General features: G+C 33.8%; 1 pseudogene; it reads left to right on the top strand.

Annotated features, from left to right (window-relative positions):
• The first annotated feature begins 3,451 nt into the window (after positions 1 to 3,451).
• LOC122417790 (WD repeat-containing protein 3-like) lies at positions 3,452 to 5,467 on the top strand (annotated as a pseudogene).
• Positions 5,468 to 13,408: the final 7,941 nt, after the last annotated feature.

Genomic DNA, 13,408 nt, shown 5'->3' with positions numbered 1-13,408 from the left:
GTATTATCTCGATTCGCACATCGAAAAGCGATTCAGAACGAAATGTCAGTGAATCTTGTTAATTTCCATCGATTCGCACAAAAGTGTATCGCTGATCACAAATTTTCATGTTTATGAACGTTCGGAAACGACATCACTCGATTGTAGGTTATGATCTCGAATCGCACGTCGGAAAGCTGTTCTGTTCAAAATGTCAGTGAATCTTGTTAATTTCTATCGATTCATACAAAAGTGTATCGGTGATCACCAATTTTCATGTTTATGAACGTTCGGAAACGACACCACTCGATTGTAAGGTGTGATCTCGAATCGCACGTGGGAATCTGATTTTGTTCGAAATGTCAGTGAATCTTCTTGATTTGTTGTGATTCTCACAAAAATCTATCGGTGATCACCGTTCTTCATGTTTATGAACGCGTTCGGAAACAACAACACTCGATTGTAAGCTATGATCGCGATTCGCACATCGGAAAGCGATTCAGAACGAAATGTCAGTGAATCTGGTTAATTTGTGTCGATTCACACAAAAGTGTATCGGTGATCACCAATTTTCATGTTCATGAACGTTCGGAAAAGACATCACTCGATTGTAATGTATTATCTCGATTCGCACATCGGAAAGCTATTCAGAACGAAATGTCAGTGAACCTTGTTAATTTGTATCGATTCGTACAAAAGTGTATCGGTGATCACAAATTTTCATGTCTATGAACGTTCGGAAACGACATTACTCGATTGTAGGTTATGATCTCGAATCGCACGTCGGAAAGCTGTTCTGTTCGAAATGTCAGTGAATGTTGATAAAATGTATCGATTCACACAAAAGTGTATCGGTGTTCTCCAATTTTCACGTTTATGAACGTTCGGAAACGACATCATTCGATTGTAATGTATTATCTCGATTCGCACATCGGAAAGCTATTCAGAACGAAATGTCAGTGAACCTTGTTAATTTGTATCGATTCGCACAAAAGTATATCGGTGATCACAAATTTTCATGTTTATGAACGTTCGGAAACGACATCACTCGATTGTAGGTTATGATCTCGAATCGCACGTCGGAAAGCTGTTCTGTTCGAAATGTCAGTGAATGTTGATAAAATGTATCGATTCACACAAAAGTGTATCGGTGATCTCCAATTTTCACGTTTATGAACGTTCGGAAACGACATCACTCGATTGTAATGTATTATCTCGATTCGCACATCGAAAAGCGATTCAGAACGAAATGTCAGTGAATCTTGTTAATTTCCATCGATTCGCACAAAAGTGTATCGGTGATCACAAATTTTCATGTTTATGAACGTTCGGAGACGACATCACTCTATTGTAGGTTATGATCTCGAATCGCACGTCGGAAAGCTGTTCTGTTCAAAATGTCAGTGAATCTTGTTAATTTCTATCAAGAGACTCGGTAGAGTCTCGGGACAAGTACATTGACAGCCCTGTCGTCTGCTGGCCCGAGGCTCTCGCCGAGTATACTTTCTCTGAATAAAACGATTCGGCGTGGTGGGGGTAAAATTGGCAAGTGATTATATCGAATTACGAAGCACAGGAGCCATTTAGCAACTTGAAAATCGAAGTTTAAACCAATTAATAAATTCTCTTCCGATTGCGCCCAAAATCAGCATGATCGGTTGCGTAATTGCTGAGAAAAAACTTTGCACGGGCTCAAGATTATGCAAAACATACTGACACATCACGAGTTCGACGTATACATATAAGCGTTTTGACGTAAGTTAGTGGTAGTAGAGTTGTATCTCAACGCATTCTGATTGGCTTACCCATCGCGTCTGACTCCGGTCGCCAACGAAGTCTTCAGATTAATCAATCGTTGCTTCAGCTAGACCAACAAACCATGAACGTAAAAAAATTGTTATAACAATCACATAACAATCACATCGGTTATTTTGTGATCATTAAACAAACGGAATTTTCCTATTTTTTTACGATAATGAAAGTTGTGGTTCCACAGTCGTGTGACAGTGAACAGTGATAGTTTTACTGAGTGCTCGAAATATAAACATTCACATCATTTTCAATTTTCGATCGTTAAAAAATGGAGTCTCTATATTTTTTTACGAAGTGTGGAATAAATCTTTTCATTTCTTTAATAAAAGCGGTGGTTTCACAGTCGTGTGACAGTGACAGTTTCACCGAGTGCTATCGAGATCGAAATCGAGTATTACTTTTATCACGGAAGATGAGTGAAAAAATACGTGTTCGTGTCAACGTAAAAAAAAACTACATAAAAAGTGTCAGTGAGATGAATAATATTCCGATTCCATCCCCATGCAATTAATTAAGAAATTCTGGTGAGTATTATTTCCCATTGTCAGCTCTCCTACATAACCTCGAATTCAATTCTATTATTGCAATATTTACGATTGTTTGCATTACGATTGTAATTAAAGGTTCCGACAGTTTAATATATTTCTGTCGTCTCATTTTTTATTGTTTCAATAATAATAAAATAAACAACCGCTTGGTTAGGATTCTGGTCAAAATGTTCGATGAAACAGCATCGGCTAACATTCTAACAATGCTTTTTGTTTTCAGAGGAATTCACAATCAAACAGACTCCGGTTCTTTCGGATGAAACGTCGGAGGCTACCAACTTGGCTGCCTCTCCGAACCAACGACATACTGCTGTTGATTATGTAGACGGCACAGTCAATACTTTTGATCTCATATCAGATCATATTAGTGTTTTCGTTGGACATAGATCAGAAATTTCAGCTCTGGCTTATGATGCACTTGGTTATTGACTAGCTTCAGAATCAAAAGTAAGTTTTGATGATTTTTTAATAGGATTCATAGTCAACAATTTATCAATAGATCTTTTATTTTCTCAATTTAAGCGCTGGTCATTAAGATTTTTGTCTGTGAGAAAGTTAGATAAAGAGCCATTTTCTGCTCATTATTGCAAGAAAAATTCAGAAAAATTTAATTTCCAAAATTTGCTCTAGGAGACAGACATAATTGTACGGGACGTAGTGGCTGAAACCGGAGTTTGCTGTTTGACAGGTCACAGGGGTTTGATAACACAACTCGCATTAATGCATAAACAAAATATTATTGTCAGTTCAAGCAAAGACATGTTTTTCCAATTTTGGGATTTGGATACAGAGCACAATTTCCAAACTCTCATTTGTCATGAGTCAGAATTGGGGTTAACTCTTGAGAAACTTGATCAGTATCTTATTACTGAATCGAATATGGAAAATATTTTTTGCCGATGGTGGTGACAAAAGTATAGCCAATGGAATGAAAGGTTTAAATATTTATGCCGAGGATGATGTGAGCGATGCGGTAAGAATTTTATATCCCATCACTTTTTTTCTTAGTGTTCAATTACAAGTTGGGAAAATATTTTTTGTCGATGGTGGTGAAAAAAATATAGTCAATGGATTGGAAGGTTTAAATATTAATTCTGAGGATGATGTGAACGATGAGGTAAGAATTTTATATACTATCACTTTTTTTCATATCAATTCCAAGTATGGAAAATATTTTTTGTCGATGGTGGTAACAAAAGTATAGCCAATGAATTGGAAGGTTCAAATATTCATTCTGAGAGTGATGTGAACGATGTAGTAAGAATTCAAAATCACACCACTTTTCTTCATAGTATTCAAATAAATTAATCGTTTTTTTATTTTCTTTGTCCATGTGTGTGTCCAGGTGTGATAAAATCGGCAGTATCTTGAGAGCTGGGAAAGGACGTGTCATTTCCTTGTTTAGACGCAACTTGAACAATCGTCGGCTAACATTGCATAGAAAATACTATCGAATTGATTCATTTTATACCCGACAATGAGGTCAAAGTTAAAGTTGCTAAAAGATTGAAGAGACAAAAACGCAAAGCAAAGTAAGTCATCATTAAAAATATTAATAACAGTATCTCATTTCTTTCAGAGTTTAGAAAAAAAATTTTTATAAAAATTTAATAAAATGAAGTTGAGAATTTTTAAAAATACAGTAAATTTCTACGTTTCAGGGGAAAAAAATCACGAGGAATTCATCCTGGAAGAAGGTTCATTTCTTAAAAACGAAGTGAAACGTCTCGCGGTCACTAAAGCCGCGTAGAAAGCCAAAGCAATGGATTTGGTATTGAGCAATGGTGGTGAAGCTCGGTTTAGCCAATTTCTAAGAAAAAAGTTCATGTTCGGTAGAAACTTGAAAGAAATAATATGAAAGATTTGTATCGGCGTGAACATTAATACTTCGAAATTACATTCTATAATCCTCAAAGACAAAGATCGAGAAGCCGAAGTCTTGAGTATGATATCTGCACAAGGACATCGTATAGACGTGAGAGCAATTTGTTTATTTCAATTCTGATAATTTGGCGTTCGCAACAGCTAGTAGAGATTCTGTTAAATTGTGGAACATTTAAATAAGCATTCGATAAGCCTGTATAAATTCATTTTATTAGCGCAGTTTAAACCCATTTATTTTCTTGAAATTACGAATTTAATAAGGTAATAGAAATTTCGATGAAAACTCTGACAAAAATAAATGAGAGTGAAAATTACCGGGTACAAAAAGAAAAGTTATGAATGAAAATCATGTGAAAAAAATAATTAACATTTTTCAGACCATCTTTAACGTGTCTAAGAACGGTCGAATGTGGCTACGCGTTGACAGTGACGTTCATGCCCAGTGATAGACATTTGATAGTGGGTTTAAAGAATGGAAAAATGTTGGTCATCGACATCGCCTTGGGTGACGTTTTGGAAGAAATTCAAGCACATACGAAAGAATTGTGGAGCGTCATATTAACCTAGATATGGTAAATTGAATAATTATTACTCATAATTTAATCAATAGTTCATTGTCAACACTCTCAAATTGTCTCTCAAAGATTAAAAACCGTATTATTTTGTTTTTACAGGGATTTTGACGGAACTATTCTGCTTTTGCCGTATTCAGCAGTTTGTGAGATCTTGCAGGCACTTCCAAAATTATTGTGGGGCGAATCATAAATAAAATTGTGTGTGAAACTAGCACTCAGGCTCGTTCACGTTTGTCACGGTACCATCATCACGAATGCTCTGCTTTTACCAGTCTTGGAAGAAGTCAGAAATATGGGTATAAAAAGCATTACGTATTTCAGGGTAAATTAATGTTGCCTGTGATTAACAAATATTCATTCACTTTTGTCTTTCCCTTAAATTCCGCTTTTAACCGAAAAACGTTGACCGAAATTCGTACTTTTTTTTCTGACGTAAAATTTGTTTTTTCTTATTACAAAATAGCAACATTTCTTTCATCACAAAGTTATTCCACTCTCATTAACGTGATAGATTTTTTTTGTCATTTTCTCGTATTTTTTGTTGAGGATAAATCGTGTCTTAAATACCTAATTTTTTTTTAAATGAAATTCCAGTGCCCCCACTGATTGCATTAATAACCGATGAATACATTGAGGATTTTTATTCTCTTATGGTGGAGGCTGTGAGGTAATATCTGCGTAACAAGGAGTGATTGTCGAAAATTGGAAATTATTTGAAAGTAGCAAAACAAAGAGAATTCGAATTCGAAGTAAACGATGGACATAATACAGGAAAATTTCGTAAAACTGAGTGCATCAACGAAAACAAATCATGAAGACTTTGGAATCTTCAAAACAAACGGTGAAAATCGAGTTGGAATTAATGAAAAGGCTTTTTCGGCAGAAAACGTGATTTTCTTGATATTCCTCCGTTTAACTTCTTATTATAATGTATATTTGTATTTCAATATTTTACTGCATTGCCAATGCGTATTTAGATTCAAATTGTGGATACATCAAAGAAGTGTTACAAGTATAAGTTTCTTACAGAAATCTATTGTACCATTTAGATACACCAATTAAAATACTCTGGCATGTAGTCGGGAATTCGATAATTATTCGTTCGAATGTAGTAAGTTTTCCGACTTCAACGCAGTTACTTTTTCATTTAACCGAGCAAAATCCTCAGTTTCGTTCACTGCCTGCTATCTATTGCGATGGACGATTTTCGAAATAAAAATCAGCATTATCGAAACAGGAGCAATTACATTGGGTAGGCGATTTATGTACGTACATCTATGACGTTGGTCACAAGTTGTTCCCACAGGGTCTTGACTTGAATATGTCACGAACTTGGATAATAATAATAATTATTATTATGATGATGAGAATTACTGTTTCGTTATATTAGAAGAATCAAAAAAATAAATTTTTATTCTTCTCGAAACACCAATGAGTTCAATTTATATATTATTTATTTTTATTATTCTACATGAATAAAGACTAAGCGAAAAAATAACATATAGAAAGAATGGGTTAATAATTTTCGAACACAGTAAATTTTATTCAACAACTCATGCGTGACTACGCAAAATGAGTACATGATTGTTTTCATATAGAAATTTGAAATCCCTTGTAGTCAATCTCATGAAAAAGTAGATTTATTTCTTTCAAGTTACTCATTGAAATAAATTCATTTAATTATACAAAGAATCACAAACTTGGATAATAATTATAATAATAATGATGATGATGATGAGAATTGCTGTTTCGTTATATTTTTCCATATATTCTCCAGTCTTGCTATCAACAGATATACATATTCGGATTACTGTTATTTTCAATACTCTTTTTTGACGCACTTTGACTCACATAATTACGAAATTTGTCTCCCAAATATTTGTCCCGATACGGATTTTACTTATTTTGCTGCATGAAAACTCAGACTCTTCGCAACATCTGTATTGAGTATCACGGCTGGTGACGTTTCGCCTACCGGAAGTTTGTTTGTAATGCTATATACTGATAGATACCACCCTCTACATCAAGTAGTCTTATTCAGTTACTGATTCATCAATCGAATTGCTTTTGAAAACGTTACCATCGTTTGGTAACAAGGACTCGGCAGGAATTTTCCTTTTTCACTCAGTCACGTTTATTCTCTTCCATTATTGTTAATTGATATTTCATTCATTTCACTTTCACAACGTTGCTTTTTTACTTTTATAATGCCGTTCATAAGGATTTAAAACCATAGTATAAAAATAAAAATCAAATATCTCATTAAATCAAAAGTATAGATGTAGCTGACTGTTCGGAAATATATTTCAAAATATTATCAAATGAATATTTAAATTGAATGATTAAAAATTACGAATTAATAACAATCAGTATAATCTTGACTAAGAACTAAGACAACACGGGATAGGGAGATTAAAAAATTGTGAAAATAGAAGATTTAAACTTTGTTTTTATATATTCTTTTTATTTTCTGTTTTGCAAACTGGGACATTTCATGAAGAGCCTAAAACAGATAAGAAAAAAAACAATGAGAATTTTAAGCAAATAATTTTCATTTACAAAAAATAACATTGTGTACGTATGTGTTCACCAATGTTAATTATTTTCTCACCTCGTCCTCGACCTCCACGACCACGCCACTGGTGTCCGCGGTAACGTTGCGCGATTATTTCGCTCGTTCGCTCGTTGAGGCGGGCAAGAAAATCAATTTTTTTATTTTGCCGCACCCGCCAGCCAGCTCTTGTGTTCCGTTCTAAAATTGACAACAAAATTTTTTAATAGATTTTAGAAGAGAAACAAAAGTAATTTTAACCTGACATAAACTGCCCAATGAATATAATAAAAATTATATAACGAATAGAAAGCAAAGACCGATATAGGAAACTAGAAGTTTCTTTGCTTGATGTATAATCGACACAATGATAACATAACAAGTACTATGTTATATTGAACCAAATGTGCCCTACAAAAATGTACAAGCATCTTGGTTTTCATTTTGGGTATAGCGCAAGCATCGTAGAGGGTACTTCGCAGTAAAAAGGTCAAACCGAACAGTATATCGCAATGCCTGAAATGGAAAACCAAGATTTACTATTTCGGGTTTATCATGAAAATAGCATGAGAGAGTTTACGCTAAGTTTAAAATGTACAAATTGATGTTTCTCCGCTTAGTGTGAATACAAAGAAGAAAGCAACACAAAACTAACTGAAAGTGATTAGTACTATGGTCCATTGCGTTAAGTGTACCCTACTCAATTAGATGAGCACCTTAGTTTTCTATTTTTTAGGTAGTGTAAGCATCATAGAAGCTGCTTCCCAATAAAATAGAGCCGAAGTGAATAGGTTGTACCGCAGTCTTGACTGTATAACAAGCGGGCATGTCACACCATGTCCAGGTATGTTCTTATGGAAAGGATGGTTTATCATGTTGACGCTGAGACTAAAGTACCATAGATGCATTCTAATCAATGGAAGCATTTTTGGTGCAGTGCAATACTGTGCTCACTTCTCATAATTGGTATTGTCTTGTACTGTGCTCGATTATGTACTAGAATCGATTATATATCTTTTCACTTACTATTTTTTTTTCTCAGGCTCCTCATTGCTGAGCTGCTCCTGAGGATGTTGCTGGGGTTGCTCCTGAGGATCCTGCTGGGGTTGCTCCTGAGGGTGCTGCTGGGGTTGCTCCTGATGCTGTTGCTGTATTGGGGCTCCAGCACGTGCCTCGTCCTCGCCGCCGTTTATTATAATATTTTCGGCCATTTTTCTCGTTGTAATGATCTAGAATGATAATATTTTTCTTTATGAAAATTCATGTAATAACGCTACCGAATTCGAATTATTAAATTTGTTCAAATCCAACAAAGGTTACTTACGTCTTAACTGGTCCGTTGATTTCGAAAAAGTGAAACCGTCGGGTAAGTGTTTCTTTGATAGGAGTGTGAATTATGGAATTTCTTCTCCCCAGATGGCACTGTGTACAATTTTCACTTTGCCGGGGATGTTACATTCTCGTTAAACCATTACAGATCAATGAATAGAGCTTTATAGTTTTTAAATAAATGATATATGTTTACATTTAGTTTTCATCATCATCATCATATATAGATATAAAAATGTTTAACAGTTATTCTGATACACGCCGTGGAAGACGCTAAAACTCGTTCGTATTAACTTGACGTTCAACATTTTTCATTTTTCTCTATTTTTTCTCATGGAGGCGTGGCTGAAATTATATAATCAAAAAGAAGTCGAAAAACAATTTCCGACTATTTTCTTTATCTAGCTGACGAACCCATCTTTGTCCACGTCACTGTCTATTGAAAAAAAACTTGACTGAAATTTATTTGAGATAAATATTTATTTATTGCGATGAAAATTTGTTTGTCATAAAGATTCATATTTTTCCAATGTCCTTAGAAATATCAGGACCTGAATTATCTCAACTGTATAATCGCACTATATATGTGTAGAATATCTTGGTAATGATTCCAACGCCCGCCGCTTAGGGGCGCTCAGCGCCAACTATTTCGGTTGTCACGAGCCATGGAGGTTGCTAAAACTCACAAGTATGAGCTTGCGCGGGCAGCTTAAACTTGGCTCTCTCATTTCCACTTTTTATAAAATTGTTTCCAACATTCATCATTTGACCGTTGTTTTGATGACTGAACGATTATAATTTTCCAATAAGTTACCATCGGTCGGTAATACGTGACCAGTACATGTTGGGATGCGGCGGGAATTCCCCGTTTAGACTCTGTTTTGTATGCTCTCTTTTATTGTTGTTCATTGGTTTATGAAAGCGTGGCTAAAAAAAAAGGATCCAATGATAAGTGTATTCTACGTGAAGTGATATATGTGAAGTGTGTAGTTTAGTTCAAAATTCTACGCTAGATGTTATATTACATTAACTATATTTCTATCAAAAAAACTTTAAACAGTTTTGATAAAAAGAGAAGTATCGGATGTGCAAGCAATTGTAATAAGTTATGAAAAAAATTGTACGGTAAGTTTTAACAAAGCTCAAGGCTTATTGTCTTAGCACGAGAGAAATAAACCACTTATGCAACTGATCGATCATCTTATAGTTAAAATTGCTACCATATTTTTTCTATGTTCATGAATACAAAATTGATTTATTATTCCAGCAAAATAACTGATCGATACCGAGTCCCTTGATAACATAACAAACATTTTTTGTAATCTTTCATCGTTAATTTCAAATATATTGTAATGAAAATACCGTCAAACCTTGGAGTTAAAAGAAAAAGAAAAATTCAAAACAGGGGTGTACCTGCATTGAAATAGGAGCTACATCGCAATCGTAATAAGGACAGATTGTTCCAAGTTCTATATACTGGCAGGTAAAAGCATTCAGGGCGGGTTGTTCCAACTTCTAGGTAGCTTATCTGGCGGGTAAAAGCATTGACTTGTAGACCTTTAACTGTCAGATAGGCTTACCTAGAAGTTGGAACAACCCGCCCTCACTTGTATATCTTTCACTGTCAGATAGGCTTACCCAAAAGATGAAATAACCCGCCCTAAAATCGAAATAAAGGTGTCGTGTAAACGTGGCCAATGTTGGATGTACATTTTTGATCGGTAGCACCCTATCGGACAAGGTCCAAACTAATATAAAGTGTTCGCTAACGGAAGTTTTATTTATGCCATGGCTAACATTTGTTCGTTGTAAAAACTCGTGTGCATATTTTCTATCTTTAAATGTCAGATAGGCTTACCCAAAAGATGAAACAACCCGCCCTAAACTCGAAATAAAGGTATCGTGTAAACGTGGCCAATGTTGGATGTACATTTTTGATCGGCAGCACCCCATCGGACAAAGTCCAAACTAATATATAAAGTGTTCGCTAATAGAAGTTTTGTTTATGCCATGGCTAATTTTTGTTCATTGTAAAAACTCGTGTTTATAACTCCTGTGGATATTTTCTTTGTTATTATCGTGAATAAAAAATATGTATTTAATTCATTTCTCGAAATTTTTTGATTTTACATAGACGCGTCAGTGAGGAGTGATAATTCATTATCTGAGTTTCTTCACATAGGTGTGTTTTTACCTTCAATTCGTTCTATCAAATTGTATTTGATATGCGTCCGGTAATTGTGTGATGATCTGGAAGTGTTGATTATACAGTTATTTTTGCATGCCCTTTTTCTAAATTTCCGTATTTTATACGGTATGAAAAAACAATCGTAATTTTTTATCGTTCACAATGAGTTCTTTTATCATTCATCAATAAGTTAATAGTAATTCTTTAACAATGAGTTTTTTGATATCATTTATTAATAAGTTAACCAAATTTTTAAAGTAATAACGTAGTATTGTCGATCCATTATCGTGAAATAATGAGTGATGAGTGATTCAAACATGTTTTCTTAATTACTATAACTTTCATATTCTTTTTGTTTGTGTATAAAGCTAAAGCACTTTTTGGAATTCATTGAGGTTGTTGATTTACTTGTGATACTCTTTACAGGTTTTTTTGTACCGTGACAGCAATAAATAAAAGGACATAATAGTTTTCATTAGAAAACCCCCTCATCGATCATCAAAGGTAATCTAAAATTTCTCCTAAATGTTTTATTTAGGATCTGATTCTAATAGATAAACTGTCAACTGAAAACTATTTTATATCAAAAGACTGTGTTTTTTAAGTATTTATCTTCATAAGCATTTGCCAGTTGAATAGACAGAATATTTAAGCACGTCTGTTTTTGATGCGTTCTTTGATTCGGGCCCCCTTGTAGATAATCTAATTAAATCGCGGATGATTGCTTTTAAGTTACTAGTTGAAAAAATACTGACAGACTATGGATAGGAATTTTGAATGACTCTATAAAATTTGAACAAAGTATAGTAGTTGATCATTTTTGAATGTTAAAACTGCTCGATTTGCACAGAAAATTCCTCATATTTTCTTGTTTTTGTATACGATATGATGTGTTCGATCATGCTCCATTAATAAAAATTTGACAAAAAATAGGACGTAAGGCATAAAACATTCTGATTAAAACATCATTAGCCCATGAGAAAAATACAAAAGTTTTCACATACTTTTTTTCATTATGTTTTGGGATCGGCATCCAAATGTATGGGATAGAGGCGATGAAACATTTCACTCTGAGCATATTGATCATGAACGGATTGGTGATATAGCTGGTTTCTATATACTTTTGCTATGAAATTATCATCGATGAATCAGAAAAACTAAAAAACAAATTTTGGTTCTTCTCCGCATAGGAATGAGTTCAAATTATATAGCATGAATAAAGATATACTTTTCCATGAAATTATCATTGATGAAACAGAAAAACAAAAAAACAAATTTTGATTCTTCTCTGCACACGAATCAGTTCAAACTGTATAGCATGAATAAAGACTAAATTAAAACATTCCAATCAAAACATCATTAACCCATTGTAAAAATACAAAAGTTTATCCTTTTGTTACATATTGAGATTGAAATTCATATGTATAGGACAGTGGCTGAACATTCTGATCATCAACCTATTAGTGATTGAGCCGGTTAGTATTTATCTTCATAAGCTTTTGCCAGTTATTCTTTGATTTGGGACCCTTTGTAGATAATCTAATTAAATTGCGGATGATTGCTTTTAAGTTACTGGTTGAAAAAATACTGACAGACTATGGATAGGACTTTTGAATTACTCTATAAAATTTGAATGATACTTTTTCTATGAAATTATCATCGATGAATCAGAAAAACAAAAAACAAATTTTGATTCTTCTCCGCATAGGAATGAGTTCAAATTATATAGCATGAATAAATATATACTTTTCCATGAAATTATCATTGATGAATCAGCAAAACAAAAAAACAAATGTTGATTCTTCTCTGCACAGGAATGAGTTCAAATTATATAGCACGAATAAAGACTAAATTAAAACATTTCAATCAAAACATCATTAACCCATCGGAAAAATATAAAAGCTTATCCTTTCATCATGTATTGGAATTGAAATCCATATGTATAGGACGGTGGCTGAACATTCTGATCATCAACCTATTAGTGATTGAGCTGGTTTTATACTTTTTCTGTGAAATTGTTGTCGATGAATCAAAAAAAATAAATTCGACTCTTCTTGATACATAAATGAGTTCAATTTATATGTTATTCTGCATGAATAAAGACTGAACGGAAAAGTAACATATAAAAAAATGGATTCATAATTTTCGAACACAGTAAATTTTATATTCAACAATAACTCATGAGTGACTACACAACATGATGAGTACATTATTGTTTTCATATAGGAATTTGAGATCCCTTGTAGTCAATCTCATGAAAAAGTAGATTTATTTCTTTCAAGTTATTCGTTGATATAAATTCATTTATACGTAAATGGACGCTTTTGCGTACGCTTCGCGTACACAAAACCCCCATTTCCGCACCTCGTAATATAAAATTTCGTATAACACGCGTACGAAAAACTTTTTCTGACTCGTGTGATTGCAGGCCGAGCCGAAGGCGAGAAAAGTCAGAAAAAGATTTTTCGTCCTAGTGTTATAATGTACTATTAATATAGATTTTCAAGTTTTCATCGATATGGGTTCTATTTAATTCATTCCG

The sequence above is a fragment of the Venturia canescens genome, chromosome 11 (genome assembly GCF_019457755.1).
Source record: "Venturia canescens isolate UGA chromosome 11, ASM1945775v1, whole genome shotgun sequence".
NCBI classification, from domain to species: Eukaryota; Metazoa; Arthropoda; class Insecta; order Hymenoptera; family Ichneumonidae; genus Venturia; species Venturia canescens.
The sequence above is the reverse complement of the archived record's forward strand: the minus strand, read 5'-3'. Positions and strand labels throughout refer to the sequence as shown.